Source organism: Papio anubis, chromosome 14 (assembly GCF_008728515.1).
Source record: "Papio anubis isolate 15944 chromosome 14, Panubis1.0, whole genome shotgun sequence".
Taxonomy (NCBI): domain Eukaryota; kingdom Metazoa; phylum Chordata; class Mammalia; order Primates; family Cercopithecidae; genus Papio; species Papio anubis.
In genome coordinates, this window is record NC_044989.1 from 37,967,355 (window position 1) to 37,990,913 (window position 23,559).

A 23,559-nucleotide genomic window follows, 5' to 3' on the forward strand; every position below is an offset into this window, starting at 1 on the left:
CACATTTTCTACATCCAATCATCCATTGCTGGACACTTAGGTTGATTCCATCTCTTTGTTATTGTGAATAGTGCTGTGGTAAACATGCAAGTGCAGGTATTTTTTGGATATAATGGTTTCTTTTCCTTTGGGTAGATACCCAGTACTGGGACTGCTAGATTGAATGTTTCTTCGAGAAATATCCATACTGTTTTTCATGGAAGTTGTACTAATTTACATTTTCCCCAAACAGGGTAGCACAAGGGAGAGGGTAAGAAAGGAGTATTAAAATTTTAACGTGTTATCAGTGAAGGGAGAACCCCTGTCCTAAGGACTCAAATCTGGGTTCTTTCTCTGGAGAATATCTCAGAAGTCTTCTAGCAAATCAAGGTGGTATGTGTGTAAGTGCATGGGGGGCAGGGTGTGTGGATGTTTAATGTGAATATCCCAGGGAGTTAAGCCTACCATTGAGGAATATTTCACTCTCGGAAAACAAGCACAAAGCGATCCTCATTTTATATCTAATTTGCCTTGTGGATTCTCAATGTTAATAGAGTAATCTCTATTCACATGGGCAAAGAAAAACCTTGTTCTGGGTACCGTATAAATATTCTTATAAAGCGAATTTCCAGGAGCCCAGACTAATCCTTCATATCTGTCCCCGTAGATTTAAGCAAATAAGCCTTCATCCACATGCCGATATCTCACGGGAGCAGTTCTGAGCAGAGCTGACTTCTGGTTTCCCTCCTCTGGAAAACTCTAGGAATCCACAGAGGGGGTCATTTTGACTTTCTGCGGTCCCCAGAAAGCTGCTGAGGGTGACTTTTCAGTCTGAAGTGTGAAGGCAGAGAAAGTAAGAGCAGAGCTCTTACCACAATAGGCACAGTATTAAACTCTCAACATTTATCATCTTCATAAGTGTTGAAGAAAATTCAATTATTTTTCATATTTTGTAGATGAGAAAACAGATGCTAAGAGGGCAGTGGCTTGCCCAAGCCTGTGTAGCTTAGGCATCTGCTGCTGAGCCCCTGTTCTTAAACACATAGTTCTCTGCCTTAGGAAGGGTTTCCATGGCCAACCTTGTTCTTTGCAATTCTTGTGCTAGGTAACTGACATCTCTAAAATGACCAATTCCATACAGCAAAAACTTTAGCAAGATGTGTGATGTAGCTTGCTCAGAACTGGCAAGGCCTTTCTTTCTTCATGCTATTCCTGACATAGATATTCCCAACACACATGTTCCTGTCAATATACTCCTGATACATACAATGTAGCAGAATTATTTTTCCTGCCTAACTGACCACCTGCTACCCAAAGGTTGTTTATACAGACATCTACTTCTACCTCTGCGACATGGTGGTAACAGCACACACTTTCAAGGTGGTTCTGAGTGTGAATCCTGGCCACTGACATATTACCTTGAGTTCAAGATGTAATAGGACCAAGGCCCAGCCAGCACTGGGGCACAGGACATGAGAGTGCAGTTCATGTCTGTGAGGCTGCAGACAAAGCTGTGCATCCTAGTGTAGAGCTGGCTCACCCTGAGGTGTGACTGTGTGAAAACTAAAAGCCACAAGCCAATCATTGTAGGCCAGGCCATGGAGGGTGTGATGTCCTCTAAGCTGAACCTGTGGAGTGTCATGGTCCCCTGAATACTGCTGTGAAAGCATCCTGCACCACCAGCACCTGGGATCACTGCCAGAGAAAAGGTCTCTTCCCCCACGCTCTTCAACAGCAGTTCCAGCGTGGAGCTTTGCCTCCCATTCCCCCTACCTCCCACAGGCATCATCCCTCTATTGACCATGCCCACGAGGTGACTTACTCCAGAACCTCCTCTACTCCCACCATCCTGTGCTGGGGCTGAGTGAGGGAATTAGAAGTGCTTTAATGAAAAGAGACCTGGATGCAATTCTGGTTCTGAAGAATTCCAACACTGGGGCAAGATGATGTGCTTGTACCTAAGGGTGCTGGAGAACCAGGGAACTGGACTCTGCCTGCTTCTGTGCCTTGGGCTCAGCCTTCCCCAGGGCACCGTGTACTCAGCCATCAGTACCCATCTGTTGTGAGGAGTATTCTGAGATCAGCCTGCACTGGACATTTGCAAGCATCTGGATCCCTGAACTGCTAATAGAAAGAGGCTGGTCTTTTGAAGAAGGTTCCATCTGACTTCTGGACTCCTGGCTATTTTCAGAAAGTGTGTTTTCTGGAACTTCATTCTAGGGATTGAAGGAAACAGACTACCTCAGTTTTAAAACCTGCTTAATTAACGTGCTCTAAATCCGGAAATGATTCAAATGTTTGTCAGTTGGTGACTGGATAAACAAACTGTGGGATATCCATACAATGAGATACTTACCAATATAAAGGAATGAACTATTTTTATTATACGTAATAGCACAAACAAATCTCAAAATAATGGTGAGTGAAGAAGTCAGATGAAAAAGGGGCCACACTGCATGATTCCATTCATATAAAAATTTAGAAACTACAGCCTATAGTGACAGAAAGCATGTGAGTAGTTGTCTGAGGTTGAGGGTATGGGTCAGGGAGAGGTGAGAGGGAAGGATCAAAAAGGGGCATCAGGAAACCTTTGGGGTGATTGATATATTCATTTTTGATTGTGGTGATGGTTTAATTGGTATATACATATGTAAAGTCAAATTGTACATGTTGAACATATGTAATCTATTGTATATCAATAACATGTCAATAAACCTGCAAAAAATATGCAATATATACAAGATACTTAGCAGTGTGCCTGGCATGCAGTCTGTGCTTGCTAAATAGGAGCTATGTTGCCATTTTCACACTTGGCTTCACTCTCACCTACTTTAATGAGAACAGGAGCTAAAGACATGGAGACCCCAATCCTATGAGGTGTCTCAAATGGACTCTGCCCAAAAGCTGAGGGAAGCTCTGTATGCATCAGAACTAGAGCCAGTATGGAAAGAGATTCAGAAATTGGTTTGGGAACATCTTCCAACCAAAGTGACACTTCCCAAAAAAACATGTTATAATATCAGTGTTATAGGAGGAAAAAACCTTCTTGAAATATATTTCTGATAATGCCTATAATTCTGAAAGCACATTTCGGCCTGCTTTCTTACCTTGTCTAGACTGAAGAACTGTTTCAATTTAGTATCAATCAGCCCCTTGATTCTAAAATGCCATTGCCCAGGTGTAGACAGCTCACCCTATGGCATGAGGACTCTTCCTCGTGCATTTCTGCAACCCCGGGCTCTAGGTTTGGTTGAGTACTGCAATCAAGCTTCCCCCACAGTCTGAGTTCATCTCTGCTGAGTTCAACAAACATTCATTCCAAGGAATATCCACTCGCCTTCATAAACATTGAAAATTTCAGAATCTCCCCTGGCCATCCTGTCATTGTTCATATGTGAATTAGGTGATTGCTTCTTTGGAGGGTTTGAGAGACTCCAGGAAGACCACCTTGATATGACAAAATTCCCACTGCACCCCCAGTGATTCCTTTTTCAATTAAATATTAACTTTAAAAAACACAAGCATGCCTTAGGTAAAGGAGGTAAATAGTGAGTAAATAGTTTATTTCTAGAGAGGAAAAAAGGGAGAATAATAATATTGGACCAAAGGATAAAGCATCAACAACGGGCATTTTTCTGAAAGATAAGTCTCACCAACTTTACCATTTGGGGGCCAGGACCTCCCACTTCCTCTCAAAGGCCTGGCATTGGTAGCTTTTGCATTTGTGTCAGCAAAACCCAGGGAGAGTGTTTCAGCCTGCTCTGAGGATCAGGCATCCAACACTCTTAAAAAATCTGTTGACAATGCCCTGTATAAAAAGGGAAATTTCAGCTGCTATTTTAGTTAGGCGAAAGCCAATTTGAGACTTCAGTAATTTGACACTTTCTGATTTTCTTGGCCCCAGAATTTAGTCTCTTGGTTAATGGACAAACTATGTTTGGTTGGTTGGTTTGGTTTTTTGTGGTTTTGTTACTTTTCTGAGCCTCTATCTATCTGCCCTCTAATCACACAAGAGTTGTAATGTTTAATGTAGTTTCATACAGAAGTATCATAAAACTGATCAGAGAAGGTATAGTTATAAAAACTGAAACCTGAAACAGTGAGGAGGCCTGTGCCTGGGTTCATGGCGTCAGGCCAGAGAGATGGGAGTCCACCGGCTTCTTGGCCTCTGATGGCAATGTTGCTTTTTCTTCTAGGCAAGGCGCCTGACTCAGGGACTTCACCTACAACTGCATGTCACACTTGGAATCAGTGCCTATTCAGACTCCAGGAAGTCTTAGATGAGGATGAGGGATTGACCCGTCTCCAGGAGAGGCCATACCACATATACCTCTGTTCGGGGCTTCTGGTGATTCAGGAGGCCAGAGATGTAGGGGTTTGTACCCACCTCAGAAATAACACAGGAGAAGGTCAGAGGTCAGGGAAAAGCATGTACACAGAAGCAGCGGCCCCAAATCCCACATTAGTCAGGTGATTGATGGCTGACCCTGGGCAAAAGGGCGAAGCCAGCAAAATGCAACTTTTATTCTACAAACATTCATTGAGCAACTATCGTACACCAAGCGCTATACTAATCTGTGGAAAAATATTGGCGAACAGGAAACAAGAACTTACTGTTCAGTGGGAGATAGAGACTTAACTCAAGTATCAGACTCTAAGCAAGTGGTCTCCCTGCCGTGAGGGCCCCCTTCTCCCTGTGATCAGACCTCTGAGCACATTTTTGTTCTCTAAGGACAGCATCCTGTTTCTCCCAAATCCGTTTTTCTCTGGCATCCCTATTCCTTCAGTATTTTAAAAGACTCAGTTTCTTCCTTTCCCTCCCTGGTCGACTGTTACTTGCCTGTCTCAGACTCCCTGACCCCTCCCTCACCCCTTCCTAACCTCAGTGCCACCGGATTGTCCTCCTTCTCCTATTTTGCAGCCCAGCCCGTGTCAGGGCAGGGGCCTGGAGGAGCCCAAGGCGTTGCAGCAGAGGAGAGAAAAGACAACGATGATCCTCAGCTGGTCAGTCTGGTCACTGGGTTTGCCGCCACCGTGGCAATGAGACAGATGCCACTCACCTGCTCTGGCCACGAGTGGCCCGTGGTTGATTTGGCCTTCAGTGGCATCACGCCTTATGGGTATTTCTTAATCAGCGCTTGCAAAGATGGTAAACCTATGCTATGCCGGGGAGATACAGGAGACTGAATTGGAACATTTTGGGGTCATAAAGGTGCTGTTTGGGGTACAACACTGAATGTCACTAAAGCAGCTACAGCAGCTGCAGATTTCACAGCCAAAGTGTGGGATGCTGTCTCAGGAGATGAATTGATGACCCTGGCTCATAAATACATTGTCAAATACATAAATATCCTGTGTATTTCATGGAGGATAGTAATTATTTGTTAACTGAGGGACAGGATAAACTGTTACACATCTATGACTTGAACAAACCCGAAGCAAGACCTAAGGAAATTAGTGGTCACACTTCTGGTATAAAAAAGGCTCCTATGGTGCAGTGAGGATAAACAGATTCTTTCTGCTGATGATAAAACTGCTTGACTTTGGGATCATGCTACTCTGACAGAAGTGAAATCTCTAAATTTTAATATGTCTGTTAATGATATAAAAATATATTCCTGAAATTTTGGTTATAACTTATGGACAATCGATTGCTTTTCATAGTGCAGTAAGTTTGAACCCAATTAAATCCTTTGAAGCTCCTGCAACCATCAATTCTGTATCTCTTCATCCTGAGAAAGAATTTCTTGTTGCAGGTGGTGAAATTTTTAAACTTTGTAAGTATGATTATAACCGTGGAGAAGAATTCGAATCCTACAAGGGACACTTTGGTCCTATTCACTGTGTGAGATTTAGTCCTGATGGAGAACACTATGCCAGTGGTTCTGAAGATGGAACATTGAGACCAGGGCAAACTGTGGTAGGAAAAACTTATGGCCTTTGGAATGTGTGCTTCCTGAAGAAGAGTGGTGAGCTGGAAAAGCCAAAGATTGGTTTTCCAGAGACAACAGAAGAGGAGCGAGAAGAAACGGCTTCAGAGAATTCTGATTACATCAATTCTTCAACTCCTAATGTGAAGGCCTGAGGGTCAATCATATGACGCAGTTAGTATCCAACTTATCGACTAAAACGAGCAAGCAGAGAAAAGCATCAGCCTTCCAGAGTTACTCTCTGCTTAAGGCAGAAAGAGCAGTAAATAATGGGGAAAAAAATTAGCTCCAGTGCTGGAACAATTAACTTGGTGTTACCTTTAAGTCAAAACTCAAGAGTATCAGATGAAGAGAGGTGGCGTTATCCTCTTATAGTACGGTGGCCTGTTATCTTTTTAATGACTATATACAAGCCAACATCCAAATTCTCTTATTACAATTAGGGTTCTTGTAGCTGTTTATGTTATTATGGAGAAGAAAAATATATTGGCTTATTTTTCTGACTGTTTTCCTTAAAGCAGAATGCTTTTTTTTAATTTTATTTTTTGCTTTAGTTGTAAAGAAGAGGGAATACATGATAAAGTAACTGGTTTGATTTCTCTTTCATTGTACACTGCTTCTGAACATCTAATTGTTTTTAGTTGTCTAAATAAAATGCCTCTAAAACAAACAAACAAAAATCTCCATTTACTGGGGAAAAGAAATCTATTGATTGATCACTCACCAATCCCATGTTACTTTTTTTCAAAGACATTTGCTTTTTAAGAAGGTCACCAAGAGAACAGCCCCTTATCCCAAAGAGTCATACCTCTCGGGTAGCAGAATTTCTGTCACAGGGAGAAAATGGAAAAAATATATACATTTTAAAAATAGTGACAGTATTTTAATATCCCTTTCTATGGATGTAATCTCACTTAATTTCATAACAATCACCTGAAGTAGCTAACGATATCACATAGATAAGGATATAAAATTCAGAAAATTCTGGTGTTTTACACAAGATCACACAGCCAAAAATAACAAAGTGAAACATGGACCAGATTCTCTGTTTCCCAAGCAGGGATCTTTCCACTGTACCACACACGCTTCCCTTGGCCACCCCTTCGTTCACGTCTTCAGGTTATCAGCTGGCTTGAATTAGGGTGGACGTGGACTCCAATGGAATAGCAATTTTTTATGGGACTTTCCTTAATTCAAACAGATACCTTGGGAATTACTTTTAGTTTTCCTAGGTGATCTGCCAAAAGTATTTCTCCTTCTATTTCCCTCTGAACCTAGCTAACTTAAGCTCCCATCTAAAATTTTGAGGTGTCAGAGAGGAAGGGGATAGAGGCTTATGGAAACAGGTCGATGCCCCCAGAGTCCTTGGGCATTGTTTATGGATTGGCCTGTCCTCTCACCTTCCACCAACAGAAGAATCAGCCTCTGTTGATAAGAACCTCCCTACCACCCCTCTGGTGGCCTTGGCCCAGCCCTGGCCATAAAAAGGGATTTCATATCATTAGCGACTTCCCCTTCACAGTTCATTAGCATGAAATGTCTTGGCAGCTGAAATGACAAAGGGGACTCCCTCCTCACCAGTGATTTCATGGGGAGAGACAGAAAATATTGCATCCTAAAAGCAGCCATCAGGCAGCTGTATCTGCTGCTTTTGTTTGTGGCTGTGACTCAATAGCAAGTTGAGATGCTGGAAAATACTTGTAGCACTCATCATCTGGCAACCAGATGGCAAGCTGGATTTAACTCTACATGGTAGATCTAGTGGATAAACTAGTTGAGTCTGGAAACCTAACTTTGTTCACATTACTGAAGGCTCTGCTACCAAGGCTAAGCTGGACATGTGGGGTAAGCTGAGACACTCCAGATGGTCCCAAGGAGTTGTGATGTGTGTACACATGTATAGACACACATATAAATATATACACACATATATACATGTACACACACAGTCATCCCCAGTATATGAGGAGTATTGGTTCCAGACACCAGTGTATACCAAAATCCCCACATGCTCAAGTCCCACAGTAGGCCCTACAGAACTGTGTATATGAAAAGTCGGCCCTCCCTATACCCAGGTTTTGCATCCCTCAATCTGCATTTGCTTGAAAAAAATCCACCTATAAGTGGACCTGCATAGCTCAAACCCATGTGTGTAGTTCAACAGTTAACTGTATACTTATATACATATAAAAATGTATAAATGCATTTACTTTTTACCCAATATTTGTTGTCTCCCTCTCAAAGAAAATGGAAGATATAGTTGTATTAGGCCCCTGAGCAAGTGGCAGTTGAGGTCAGACCATCACGTTCAAGTATCTTTTCTAGAATAACTGAATATGGTTTCATGAGTTACAGCCAGAAAAAATAGAAGTTGAGAACAATAGTCCCCAAGGCTATTTCAAATGTGCACTTCTTTAAAGAACAAAAAGAATGAGTGACACTATTAACCGAGTCTCGCCATTGATACCAAAGATGACACTCATAGCTCATGCTGTACATTTGAAAATACCAGCATTGACCCACACTAAACTTGCAGATTTTCTTTCTGCCTTGGTCCTCTTGGTTTAACTATCATAAATATGCAGCGTTCCCTCCAGCCTCACCTCTGCTTACTTACCAAGTAGAAATTGAAGGATAGAGGTGAAGGTGGTTTAGTATAGAATTTATTTCTGCCATTTGCCCAGGACAGTGCATCAAATACTCCCTAGGATGGACCACAATGAGCCATGATTCTGGTATTCACACTGTTGTATAATTTTCTCTCCTTGGTTATGTGCTGAAGTTGACTTGCTTCTAATAAATGTGAAAAAATGATGAGATGTCACTTCAAGATTAGATCACAAAAAGATTGTGACTTCCATCTTCGGTGCACATTTGGGTGCATATGGGTGCACATTTTCTTGCTCACTCTCTTTTGTTCTGTCTCTTACTCTCGCTTTCTCACTCCTGCTTTCTTCGTTCTCTCTTTCTGTGGGAAGTCAGCTACCATGTTGTGATTTAGCCCAGTGAAGAAGGACCTGTCAATAATTGCATAAGTGAAATTGGAAACAGATTCCCTCCCTTTTTCTCACTCTCTCTGGCCTTCAGATGAGACCACAGCCCTGGCCAATAGTTTGCCTGCAACCTCAGTAGAGACCTTGACCCAGGAGCACCCAATTAAACTGTGCCTAGCATTTTGATCCATAGAAATCATGAGATAAATGTTTGTTGCCTGATGCCACCAAGTTTGAGAATCCTTTGTTAAGCAACAGTAAATAACCAGTGCAAGCATCAGTGGAAGATAAAGTGATTTCCCCAGTAACCATTGAAAGAATGAGCCAAGTAGTTACAGGACTCAGTGGCCAGTATACTCACTTTATAAATGAATCTGGGTTTTGAAGAGGTGTTTTTCTAACCTGAAGTAGTGGAATCACCACATGTAACTCCGTGCATGTAGGGACCTCATCAAACACATCTCTATCACTGGTTGGAATGGTTTAAAGATGGTCCTGCCCAGGGTACTATTTAAAATTCAGAGGGCAGGGCTCCACCGTAACTTGCTAAAATAGAATCTCTTGGCATAGGACCTGGATCTGCATTTTGAGAAAATCACCCTGGTAATGTTGCTGTTTAGTTCAATTTGGAAACTACTAGAAAAAAAATAACCTCTCCAAGTCATCTTGTATATTGAATTTTATTATTCTTTCTGTGTTAAAGGGGGTTACAAATATAGTGCAGGTAACACACTTTGGAAACTGAGTCCTAGCAGTGGGCTTAGCATACTTGGGTGTTGTAAATGTGGGTGTGGTTTCAGCAACTTGCAAAACTGTGGAAATTGAGCAACACCCCAAAACTTACTTGAATTCCTGAATCTAATCAAAGTAGTAATGGATTTCAGCATAATTCCATGAATGGCTTGTTTTCTAATAAAACGAACAACAATGTATTACTCAAACTGAATATTTTCTGAGACATCATGGTATGGGGAAGGAGACATTGGGATTAGTGTCAGAAGAACTGTGTTTAGGTGCTGGCTCCGCTGCTTGGCAGGTATTTGACCTTGAACAAGTAACTAAGTTCTATTTCTTCCAGTCTAGTTTGAATGGATTTACACATATGTTTTTATATTACCATGATCATACTATTATGTAAGTTTTTATCCTGCTTTTTTCACTTAACAGTACATTCTGAATGTTTTCTCATGTCATTAAAAGTTTTCAAAAATATAATTTTAGGGGCTCCATAATATTCCATTGTGTAGGAGTATCATAACCACTTCCTGTGGTTAAATATTTGTTATATCCAAGTTCTTACCATTATAAAAAACATTGTGAGAAACATATTTGCATTCAAAATTTGTCTACATTCCTTAGAAGGAAATCTCAGAAATAAAATTACTGCATCTAAATGTATGAATAATTTTCCTGAGACACATTGCAAATTGCTCTTCAGAGAGGCTTAACCAACATGTACTTTTATCAGCAGAAACAGAATTTTCATTTCAATGTCAGCATAACCTTGCCAGCATAAAGCATTATTTTTTAAACGTTGTTAATTTTATGATTTATACATCCTTGCTAGTTTGATGGTCAAAATATGTCTTCTTGTTTTAATGTGTACTTTTTATCATGCTACTCACATTAAGTACTTTTCCGACATTTAGTACTGAGACTCCTCATTGGTAAAATGAGAAAAACAACCCTACTCATAGGGATATTGGAAAAATTTATGAAATGGTTATTTTGAATACTTCTTATGAATGCAATTATATGGTATATTCAAAGATAAAACTCTTATGATCTCAATGTAGTTGATAGCTATTTATATAAAGACAAATCAATCTCTCATGGGACGTGGAGTTGAGGGCAAATCCCCTCCAGCTCCTTCATCCCATGCATTTCCATGTCATGTAATTAGAGTTCAGTAGCATTGAGAGCTGTAATGAAGGGAACTCAAATAAGTGACAAATGGACCCAGCAGCCTGCATGGTTATCTCCACATTGTTACTCTCAGTAATGGTAGGTGTTGGGGGTGGGATGACTTGGTCAATTTTATGTTACTCTGGGGCTCCAGTTACTTAACAGCAACTTTCCATAGCCACTTCCTTCCTCTTTACCAGCCAGGTCCCTGAGTCATTGCTCAACAGTAGGTCCCAGCAGCAGTTAGCTCTCTTGAAGCAAGAACCAAGATATTGCCCCTTTCTGAATACCCTAGGAACTTGTCTGCCTCATGTAGAAACTGCTTGATTTCAACAGAATGAGAGCATGCACCAAGAGAAAGCTAGAATTCCCAGAATTCTTCTTCCTTTCCTTTCCTTTCCTTTCCTTTTCTCTTTTCTTTTCTTTTCTTTTTTGACAAGGTCTTGCTGTCGCCTGGGCTGGAGTGCAGTGGTGAGATCCTGCCTCACTGCAACCTCTGCCTCCCAGGCTCAAGCTATTCTCATGCCTCAGCCTCCTGAGTAGCTGGAACTAGAGGCATATGCCACCATTCCTGACTAATTTTTGTATTTTGGGGGAAAGACAGGGTTTCTCCAGGTTACCCAGGCTGGTCTCGAACTCCTGGGCTCAAGTGATCTGTCTGCCTCGGCCTCCCAAAATGCTGAGATTACAGCCATGAGCCTCCATGGCTGGCCCAAAATTTCTATATTAACTGAATGACTTATATATTATTGCTCATTTAACTTAATTCTCTCACTTATTTGAAAAGAAAAATTAAGAAATAAAAACAAAATTATGATAAAGGCCTGAAAACACAGGGAGAATTTTTCAACAAATTCAATGTAAAACATTCAAGATGTTAAATAATATATGGTTTTCAAAAGAAAAATATGGTAGATTTAAATATAATCAATGTTCAGTCTGACTATAATTTGCTATTAGAGACCTGGAATTAAGCCTTCCTTTTTTCCAGGAACTCTGTCCTTTGTGCCTGGAGGCTGCGACGAAGTGGAAGTTGCAAGGGGAGACTCTGTTCTTTCTTATTTATAATTAAAAAATAAAAAGGGGGATTTGGGAACCACTTGTACTAGTGCCTATAAACCCACAGTAAGGAATTTTGCCCTAGTAGCTTTAAACAGACTATCCTTTTTTCTTCAAATTTATGGAGCAACTTTAAAGGCATTTTGTGTACATAATTATGCAGTCTGTGTTTTAATTCATTGGGAGTTCTGGCTGAGTATGGACTGCAAAGTTAGACATTTTGGGTTCAATTTTCTGATATATCTGTCCCAGATATTACTTTATTTTATTCATACAACCTCATGATGTGTCTATAAACTTGCTTTTTTATCATCATCATTCTGAAATCTCATGCAATAAATAGTGGTTGTGGGGCGGGGGGGAAAGAAAGTAGCCTCTTAACCTTTTTCAATAAGAGAGATGTCATTTTGTCCAGAAGGGCAGCTCATCTATGACTGCCTCCTTTCTGATGACCAGAATTATACAATGAGGCAACTGCAGCCCCCTAGAAGTGACAGTGTCCACAATGCTCAGGAAGCATTTGCCAGAGAAGCCCGCATCCATCATCCCACCTACAACTTGGGTTTATAAAATTGGAGCTCTGGTCAGGTGACCCTGGGTTTACCACAGTACAATGTTCCCCCAGCTCATGGTTGGTTTGGAATGACCATGACCACTGAAAACTGAGGGTACCCCAGATGAATCCCAGTGGAGAAAAAGGCACCAAGGGATTCACCAGTTTGGAAATGGCCATTTCTAATCTTAATGTTCCATATATGGCAACACCAAATCCTTTGGAATGGGATGAACACAGAAAAGGCCTGTGTGTTCCACCTAAGCATTCTTCCTGCTGCAAGCTCTCTGGCCAGTGGTAGGGCATGCAGCATTGCTCTCTCCCACTTTATTATTTTAAATGCTATTCATATTAAGGAATAATAATAACTAATGTTTATGGGAGTTTGTTAAATGCTAGACACTGAGGCATGTTGAGGATTAAATGAGATGATGTCCAATGCCTCATTGAGGTAAGTGTTGTCACTATCTCACTTGTGAGGCTAGTAGACTGGATCTCAGAGGTCAGATAGCTTTCCCAGGCACTGGTCTAGGAGTGGGCTCAGCTGGAATTCAGACACAGGCAGGCAGACCCCAGGGTCCCTGCTCCTCCCCACTGTGACTGCTGTAAGTGGTACAGACCCGTATTCTGGGCACAGGCATTAAATGGTCACAAGACAATGCTCAGTCTGTCTCACTTTTTATCAGGGAGTGAAGGAAAAGGTATCCAATCTATATAGGGAGATGCCCTGCAGATAGCAAGGCCAGCACTTCATGTCCAATCTTTCAGAGCTTTGTCAGACAGTTGATTTTCCCTTTCTAATGCTGTGACTGGGATGAGAAGGCAAAACAAAAATAATTAAAAATATAGTTATTTCTTTCCCTACTTGGCCCAAAGAAAGGTTCCATGGGAAGTTGAAAAACAGATGGTCCAGGGCAAAAATCAACAAGTTTGGCATCCAGGATTAAAAACCAGATGGTGCTAAACAATCTTTAGAAGCCTCTAGAGGGGTTCAAAGAAATTGCCCAAAACTCCATGTATCTTTCCATGAAGGCAAGTAGACTTAGTCATACATGATCTCATGCTCTGTGGCCAGGTTCTCGTCCACCCAAAATTGTTCCCTGGGATGGGATCAAGCTAAGCACTTTGGGAAAGGAATGGGACCTTTTAGGCCACCAAGAGCAGAGAATCCTAACATCTTATGGCTTTAATCAATGCAGTTGTTTCACTGAGTTGACCGATCAGATTAGGCACCTGCCTCTAATCTTCTCAGGGAGGTCAAGGCTCATAGAGAGCCCAGCATCTGAGGAAAATAAATGTTGTTTTTAGTATGTATGCTGTTAAAGTCCCAGCACATAAACCTCCAGAAGTCACACTTCTCCAACACCAGTCAGATGTAGAGGCATCTGAATAATGGCTCTTGTAGGGAACCCTGTTCCTGCTTCCTGTTCTTCAGCTGCTTGGAAAACATTGCTGGAACACTGGGATCCAGTGAGGGAGATTCTTCCTGAAGTGTCCTGTGTCCCAGACTGTGACTTTTCTAACCAGCATGGATACAGTTGAAATCTAAGCTCCGCTGCATCTGCTCTTGCCATGATAGAAACACTGGCATAGCACGTGCTAGGTAGCAGGCCCTGGTCTAAACCAGTCACCTATGCCAAAGCATTTTATCATCACAGTGAGCCTTGGGGGAGGGTGTTCCTTTGAGGGGACTGATTCGTGGAGGTTAAGTAAGTTGGCCAAGGTCACTCAGGTGGTAAAGGGTGTATTAGTTTCCTGTGGCAGCCATAACAGAGTACCACAAACTGGGTGGCTTAAAACAACAGAAGGTTCTCATAGTCCCATAGCCCAGATGTCCAACACCAAGGCATCAGCAGGGCTGTGCTCCGTCCGAAAGCCCCAGGGAAGTGTCCTTCCTTGCCTCTTCCAGATTCTGCTGGCACCAGGTATTCTTTGGCCTGTGGCAGCCTCACTCCAGTCTCTGCTTCCATCTTTACTTAGTCTCTTCTGGGTCTGCATCTTCTTCTGTCTCCTATAAGGAGACACTTGTCATTGGATATAGGACCCACCCTGATAATCCAGGATGTTCTCATCTCTGAGAGCCTCAATGTAATTACATCTGCAAAGACCCTTTAAGGGTCTTTGGTCACATTCACAGGTACCAGGGATTAGGAGATACACATATCTTTTGGGGACCACCATTCAGTTCACTAAAGCTGAGCAGCTGGGATTTGACTCAAGCAGTCCAACTCCAGCATGTGGCCTCTGACCATCACGCCACGCTCTCTGATGTGGTTACTTTTCACAGGTGTCAGCAAAATGCCTGCTCAGTGATCTGAAATTTTTTCACAAATCATCACAGAGCTGAAATGCTCATTTTTCTGTGCTGCTACTCTGTCCATGTTCCAGAAGGGCAGCACATTAAGTCTGCACCACATCACGCATACCCTGACAGATGGAGAGAACATCGGCAAATCAGGTTGCTTTGTAAAGAAAACAGAATCCAACTTTGCAAATGTTAAAAGCTTGCATATTTTCAAAATTTCAAGCAAAAGTAGAAAACCTCATTACCTCACATCACAGTTGACAAAACCACCATTGACAAAGAATTATCCTACATGCAATGAAAACCTGATTTAAGGCAGTGATTGTCCAAAACATGGGTGTTAGGTCACTACCTGGATATCAGCAGAGTTGAGGGTTCTACCCTAGTTCTTTTTTGATGAGGGAAAACACTATTTTTAAATGAAGCCTGCCACTTCAGTGTAGAAAACATAAAGCTGTGGACAATCACCATTGTCATTTAAAGGGTGAGCTGTATTTCTTCTGAAGTAAAGTGATGAGTCCAGGCAGCACACTCACTCTATCAGGTATGATTTGAAACAGCTGAAAAACCTCTGACAATAAGATTTTAGGACAGAAATGCTGCCAGGGCTCAAAGTACAGTTCAGAAGAATAAAAAGAAAGTAAACAATGCCAAAGGCCAGACGGACAAAAGGAAAATTCTTACTTTGTTTGTTCTCATGAAATACCACAGAAAAATAATCTGTTAGGCAGCTCTTCTGGAGTCCAAGTTCTTGTGCCGTGCTCATCTCTTCTTTCTGTTAAAGCTCGGTGCTTTGCAAGCTGTTGTTAAATTGCTTACAGGGATGGATGGGGCCAAGATGGTTTTCAGTCTAAAGACTGTCACTGGAGAGTCTCAAGGCAGATTCTGAAGGCCTTGAACCACCTGAGCCTGGCCAGATGGATTCTTCCTTTCATTGTTGTGACCATTACTTTGGTGTCAGACCCCTGTGGGAGAGCTGAGTCCATGACCAGAATCCTCATGCCTTTCACAACTTCAATTAGCCAAGAGCATGGCACAGAGCAGAGGTGCTGGTGAGAGAAAACAACACGTAGGTGAAAAGCCTCTAGATTAGGCATTTCAAACAAGAGGCACTCATTTTGCCCAACACCCAGAGTTGTCCAATAAACAAGCCAGAAACTCAACCAGGTGATGACGGAACAAGGAATGGATGAGTGACAAACTGGGCTGTCGATTCTGTTGTAACTGAGGCTTGACTGTACTAACAAGCATGCAGTGATTAAACAGACCAGCACCAGAATTTTACCAGCTACCTTGAAGCCTGCTGACTGGCACTGTCCCTGGAGCCCCTGTTATAATGAGGTCCTTCTGATAAATTACTCCCTTGGATAGAGTCCAAGAGAGACACGTGCCCTGTGGAATTCCGCACTGTAACCAGCCATACTTCAGAGAGATTCCAGAATAATGATGGTATTGCTTATTTAGGCTGAAGGTTATCTGCTCCTCCTCCTCCAGATCCCTGCCAGTCAAGGGAAGGGCATCTCATTGGTGTCAGATGACAAGGGTCTTGTTCCCTTTACTGGAATAAGCTTTTCATGTCATACAGACTCTGGAAGTCCTGAAAAGCCATCTCTCTTGGCCTTTACTTAAAGAAAGAAAGTATCATAACCTGCCACAGCAGTGGGGACAGCTGGAGCCGGGGGTTACTATTCGCCCTTGTTACTATTCGTGGAGGCTCTTAGGGAAATGTCCAAAAAGCTCTTTATGGCTCTTGCAATGAATTCTGAAATTCTGGTTGTCACTTGTGGGTAGAAACATATGGTTTACAAATGGGTTGATGATTATTATTTCAAGGAAAAACTAAAACATTATAATGACAGTTATAACATAATGGTGGGATAGTATAAATAGGGAGAGAATTTGTAGTGTTTTCTTGTTCGTTTTGTTACTTGAATAGACAGCTAGGGGGAAATGGCATTCTATGGGGGAACTGATGGGATTTATTTAAGATTTATTTAAATAAATAAATAAATTTATGTATTTATTTATTTATTTACACACCTCTTTTTTCCCATCTAAGTTATAAACTAATTCAGAGATGGACAAAGAATAAGGTAAAGGAAGGTCAAAATATTACCTTGGGCAGGGCACAGTGGCTCACACCTGTAATCCCAGCACTTTGGAAGGCCAAGGCAGGAGGATCATTTGAGTGCAAGAGTTCAAAATGGCAACATAAGAAGACTCTGTCTCTCCAAAAAAGAAAAAGAAAAAGAAAAGAAAAGAAAAGAAAAGGAGGTGAGGTGGCACATACCTATAGTCCCAGCTACATGAGAGGCTAGGGTGGGAGGATCACCTAAGCCCAGGAGGTCAAGCCTGTAGTGAACTGTGATCACACAACTACACCACACCCTGGGTGACAGAGTAAGACCCTTCCTCAAAATAAATAAATAAATAAATAAATAAATAAATAAATAAATAAATACCTCAGTTCGTGAGAACAGCAAAGATGTGTGGCATGACTAGCTCCATTCCCTGGAATTAGGAAATATCACCACACTTCTGGTCAATCTTACAAAACTTAAGCCTTCCCACTGAGGGAGGGGCCCATTGACATGACAAAGTAGAGCAGAATGTGGCTGTTTTCCAGGGGAAGCTGGCTTCTAATGAGAAGGGAGGGAGGGAGGGCCTGGGCTTCCTGTGCAGATTCATTTCCCTTGGTCACCAGCAGGTCACTCACCCCACCTCCATGGGCATTAGCCATGAGGCAAGAAGTAAGTGGAGTTTAGAAAAAATCCTTGTTTCTGGAAACCAGAGAGGAGGGAGACAGGGTTCACTCAATGAGTAGGAACTTCAATGGTTAAATGTATCTTCCTGCAACAAACATCCATGTAACTATTTGAGGCCAGAACGAATTCTTCATGGTGTTTCTTTAGGTGATTCCTCCAAGGGAGGCCTGTGGTATGCAGGGGATTTTCACCAAGACCAGCGTTCTCATGAGTCTAGAGGCTTATCTGCCCTTAGAGGATTGGAAGATTTGCATCCGATTCCACAAGCTGCTAGTCCAATCCTCTAAGGCTCAAATCTGCTAGGGATCCATACCATGAAGGCAGTCCTTCACCTGAGTTTGCTTTGGAGTCTGACATTTTTCATTATGGACATCAGTGATTCACACCTTGATTGTACTTAGAATCACCCAGAGGGAGCTTTTAAAAAGTATTGGTGCCCAGGCCCCTCCTCAAACCAAGAAAACTGAGGACTGTGTGGACGAGCCTGGACATGGATGGCTTCACAAAGCTCTCCAGATGAGTCTAACGTGCACTCTGGCTTGAGAAGCATGGAGTGGCAGTTACAGAAGCCTAGGTTGGCAGCTATCTCAGGCAGGCAATGTAGAATGGCAGTTAAAACTGTTAGCTCTGGAGAAGAATCCTGATCCCACTCCTTACTGCGTGTTGGTTAAGTTACTTAACATTCTTAGTCTCCCCAGGGTGTCCAAGTCCATCCATAAAAGGAAATCCACTCCAGTAAGTGAGTTGAAGCCTTGGTCTTCAGCATTTATGATGGTCAACCCGAGAAGGTTCCTTTTGTTTGATCTCACCCTTCGTGTCTGTTGCAAATGGCAATGAGCCAGAACTCTGCCATGCAGATGCTCGGGTTATGCCCATGCCAGAGAGTCCAGTGTGACTCAGGCTCAATCAAAACAGAAAGTACCATCCTAAAGTCAGGGGCTGGATTTCCCCTGCCAAAATATTCAACTCTCATGGTATAATTTTTTTTTTTTGCTTATTCAATTCATATTTTGAATTCATATTATGAATTAGTTGAGTTTTTAGATATGCTTAGTTGTTGGTCCATGTCACAGCTATCTAGCCTGTAAGGACCATTTCTTCTTGCTCTTATCTTGAGAAAATCACACACTGCTGCTTAGTTAATAAATAGTTCTTGATTATGGGAATAATTATGGCCTTGGAAGAATTCTGTTTATATAAGCAAGAACTCTTAGGTCTTAATCTTACAACTGAAAGGGATCATAGAGACCCAGGTCTTCAAGTCGAAGGGAAACTTGCCTAGGGCCACACAGGCACTCAGAGGCAGGCCCAGATTTGACTGTTCTCTCTCCAAGTCCATTTTTCTTCCGTCTTTATCATGTTGCCTCCCTATACAACCCTCTAAACTACTTCTCTCTCTTTTCTAAATCCATTTTATTCTGATTTCTCTTTCTGCCACAAATGTTCCAAATTTATGAAGAAAGAAAATAGAGAAAATATTTGAGTATACATTTCTGGTTTCCATGCTTAGATTGCTTCGGAGGATTAGTTTTATTGTTCCAGCTTGTTTCTCTATCAGTTTAAAGGGCAAAACAATTTCCACACTTCTGAAGCAGCAACAGGTCAGTCCTCTGCCATCCTCCCCCATGGCCAGGCAGAGCCAACTGCAGTCCATGGGTGCCTTCCACCGCCTTCCTCCCTGGGATGGAGCCAGACAGACCTGCAGAGGGACGACCACTCAGCTTGGGCAGCCAAGACAATACCTGTCATCGCTGTAATGGGCTTGAAGCCCAGTGTCCTTCACTGCCAGCCTTGATGGCTTTAGGTGTGAAAACTCTCCTGACAAAGGAGGCTCTCACAGGCTCCAGTCATGGGAGCCCTACTGCCAGGATTTCAGGAAACTTGGGTGAAATGGGCAGAACAAGAGTTTGTCCAACAACTGAACAGGACAGGAGGTTCCCACTGCTTGGAAATCTATCTGTGTGTTCCAGAGACGTGCAGAACAAAGACCTGGTTATTTTGGCAAGAACAGGAAGGTTTAGATTATCCTTTTCCACCCCGTGAAAGTGGCCACCTAAGATGTGAGTATTGAAGGAACATCTGTTTTAACACTAACAGAGCGTCAGTGAGGGTCTCACCATGGTCTTCACTTCGCAGACATAGCACAAGCAATAAGAGAGCTGCAGCTGTTGGATGCATACATAGTTAAAGACTTTGCCTCTCCTTTTTATCTCAGTGTTTCCAACATGACGGTGAGCACCGAGTGTTCTCCAATGGGCTCTGTTCCTTTCTGCTTCCACCAGCAGCTCTGAAGTTTCATGTAAGACCACATGTTGCCTCCTTAAGGTGATTTTTGGAGAGGGCATTTGGGAAATGACAAAATCAAAATATCCAGCATGAGCCTTTGCATATCTTTCATGCATTGGGTGCCTGAGATGATAGAATTGGATCTGGAGGCATATGCTATGTGTAGAACAGCTTTCCCCATCTGGAGTCCAGGTGTGCAGGTTCACCCCTGAGTCCCAGACATAGGTATCAGTGAGTAGTGAGAGTAAGACAAATCCATCTCACCTACCCTTGTTCCATAAAAATGATTTTACCCCTTGAGGTACAAGGTCAAGATCTAATTTTATTCGTAGATCAAGTTTCACAACAATTGAGCATTTGAACACGCTAAGAAAGATGGGATTTTGTAACTCATTGTTGAAAGGCAATGTGGCATAATGGTTAAGGGTTTGCCTTCTGAAATTAGAGAGACTAATTCTGAAATTAGAAATTTGTTCTCTCTGTGACCTTAGGAAAGTAATGCAATTTGTCCAAACTTCAGTTTCTTCATCTATAAAATAAAGATCATTATAATTCCTACCTAGAAGTAATGGTGTAGTGATTAAGAAGGAGACCACTTGTGAAAAACATAAAATACTACAAGGCCACTCACGTCATGAAAATGCAATTCACTGGATACTATCATTATTATCAATTTTAGAGGCACAGACTTCCTTCTAAATAAAACTCCTTTCCAAACACTTACATCTACAGCCACTCATTCTATCTTCTCCCACTGTTAGACTGTCCTTATCTTAAGCCAAAATCTCACTACCCTTGTTTTCTGGCCTTTTAATTTGTACCTACTTTTTGAAAGCACATGGAAAAACTCAAATCCCTTTCTGTAAAGGCAGTGACTGGGCCACTGTTTTGCACAGCTCAAAGGGACACAGTTCACACTATAATCTGTGTCAGTGGCACCCCCTGGTGTCCACCCCACTGGAGAGGTGAATAGGGAGGATAGAGGGGAAGAAGTGCTGTAGAGAGGCTGGACGTATTCTTTTCCATGAAAATCCCTGGTGAAGTAAGGATCATACCAGTGTACTACCTTCCCCAAACAAAACAGCTACAACTCTACCAACTCTACCAACACTTCTTCACAGGACATGATCTCACATCACAGCCCATTTTGCTTTGACCACGTTTTTCTGAAAGTGAGGTGCTCAGAGCTAAGTCAACATTTTGGGTGAGACGTGACCAGGGCCCAGGAGAGCAGAATTCAACCTCCTTCCTTTTTCTACATACCATAATTAGGATGCTACTGTGATACAAGGTAATCTTAGTACTGAATTCCGAGGGCAGTTATGTTCTGAGCAACAGGCTTGGTTTTTAATCATACATTGTCCTATAATATCACTTCACTTGTCACGAATTGTTACTCATTTCACTTTATATAAGTGAACTATATATGTATGTGTGTGTGTGTGTGTGTGCGCGCGCGCCTGTGTGTTTCCTCATACTGTCTATGTTGGGAGTTCCCTGAAATATATGTTTTTAGACATTTTAATGACTCCTGTTAAATCTAGCACATTTCTGGGACCATAAAAATGAATCTAATTTGAATATTTAAGGAGAACCAAAGCAAAGGGACAGCATCTATTAAAATTTAAAATGGCCACTGTGGCAATGGAATCAATCTCTTCTGTGCACACAGTGGATAAAGCACGCTAGAAGAAATGGTGGTAAGTTCTTATTTGGTGAATGAATCATAATTCCCCAAAGGACAAGCATGACGCTTATGGCAGCCCTTAGTAATAATTCTTCATGTGTGGTTTTCCTGCTCATATTCTCTATGTATGCAGTGATTTCCAACTACACCCTGTGGAGCCCGTGGGGTTCTGAAGGGATGCTCCCAGGATGTGTCGGGGGAGCAGGAAGAGCAAGAGTGGAGGGCGGGGCTCCTGTCAGCCCTCAGTTGCCCCTGGAGCTGTCAGCCTTTCCCTGTTGTATGTACTGGCCCTCCCTGTAATATTTCCTTTGTGAATAAAAAGTTTAGAAACCATAAGTTAAGCCGCGCTCTGGTCACATCAGACTGGCAGGGAGTATGATCATTTTCATGTTTTGTCTCAGAAAATGGATTTCTAGGTGAAGTATATTTAAAAAGAGGGTCACCAGCACAGTGGCTCACGCCTGTAATCCTGGCACTTGCGAGGCCAAGGCAGGCAGATTATCTGAGGTCAGGAGTTTGAGTCCAGCCTGGTCAACATGGCAAAACCCCATCTCTACTAAAAATACAAAAATTAGCTGGGCGTGGTGGCATGTGCCTGTACTCCCAGCTACTTGGGAGGCTGAGGCACCAGAATTGCTTGAACCCGGGAGGCGGAGGTTGCAGTGAGCTGAGATCGTGCCATTGTACTCCAGCCTGGGTGACAAAGCAAGACTCTGTCTCAACAAAAAAAAAAAAAAAAAAAAAAAAAAAGGTTACTTTCCACATTTGGCCCAAATGTGGTCTGAACTTCAACAGCCGTGGATTAAAGAGAAAGCGACCACACCATCATCACCATCACCCTCTCTATCCCTGTCAAGCCCCAAACACACACAGTGGAAAAGGAATTCAGAGCTAGAGTAAACCCAGGGTCTTGATGGACACCTTCAAAGCAGCACTGCAGGTCTGTGATTTCCTTCAGATTTGGGGAGAGTCCCTTGAGAACTCCTACCCTCATCTTGTTTCGACAGCAGAAAAAAGGGCACTGTCTGTCCTTGTTTTGCGTTGCTATAACAGAATACCACAGTCTGGGTAATTTATAAAGAAAATTTATTTCCCACAGCTTCAGAGCCTGGGAAGTCCAATATCAAGGTGCCGGCACCTGGCAAAGGCCTTCTTCTGGTGTCATAATCTGGCAGAGGGCATCATATGGTGAGAGAGAAGGAGTGTGCCAGCCCAAGTCTCTCTTCCTCTTCTTATAAAGCCACTAATCCCATCATGGGCCCCCCACTCACATGACCTCATCTAACCCTAATCACCTCCCACAAAGGCCCCACCTCCAAGTACCAGCAACATAATTTGGAGATTATGTTGACTGTTTCCTTTCTCCACCTCTCTGCTTGATTCTCAGAGTCCCATGTGACTGGAGAGACCAGGATGGGGCACTCTGGCATCTACCTTGACCAGTATGTTGTAGTTGTGCTGGACAGACCTCCTTTAAGAATCACACTTTTCATAAGGATTGTGGCTAAAATCAAACTTCTCATAATTTTTTTTTTTTTAAGAGACAGGGTCTTGCTCTGTCACAACGATCTCGGCTCACTGCAACCTCTGCTTCCCAGGTTCAAGCAATTCTCCTGACTCAGCCTCCCAAGCAACTGGGACTACAGGCACACACCGCCATGCCTGGCTAATTGTTTTGTTTTGTTTTGTTTTGAGACGGGGTCTGTTGCCCAGGCTGGAGTGGAGTGGAGTGGAGTGTCGCGATCTCGGCTCACTGCAACCTCCGCCTCCCATGTTCAAGGGATTCTCCTGCTTCAGTCTCCTGCGTAACTGAGATTACAGGTGTGCACCACCACACCCACGCCTAATTTTTGTATTTTTGGTAGAGATGGGGTTTCACTGTGTTGCCCAGGCTGGTCTCAAACTCCTGAGCTCAGGCAATCCAACCACCTCGGCCTCCCAAAGTGCTAGAATTACAGGCATGAGCCACCGCACCTGGCCGCTTCTCGTCATTTTTATGTGCAATAAATATTTAGAAATATCTTCTCTTAACTCTGTGGATTCATTGTTTCTTTATCTGCAGAATGAAGTTAATAATGTCTTTCATAGAAGGCATTT

The 23,559-nt window shown here is 42.5% G+C and overlaps 1 long non-coding RNA gene and 1 pseudogene across 2 annotated transcripts; one reads left to right on the forward strand and one right to left on the reverse strand.

Annotated features, from left to right (window-relative positions):
• Positions 1-2,921: 2,921 nt before the first annotated feature.
• On the forward strand, positions 2,922-6,064 carry LOC101013516 (annotated as a pseudogene).
• Positions 6,065-12,108: 6,044 nt separating this feature from the next.
• On the reverse strand, positions 12,109-17,697 carry LOC103876863. 2 transcript variants are annotated; one of them, XR_636276.4, is made up of 3 exons: positions 17,187-17,697; positions 16,841-16,946; positions 12,109-15,773 (listed from the first exon to the last, which is right to left on the reverse strand). It is a non-coding gene; the product is annotated as an uncharacterized LOC103876863 (long non-coding RNA). The 2 variants fall into 2 exon arrangements; XR_004178226.1 differs by lacking the exon at positions 16,841-16,946.
• Positions 17,698-23,559: the final 5,862 nt, after the last annotated feature.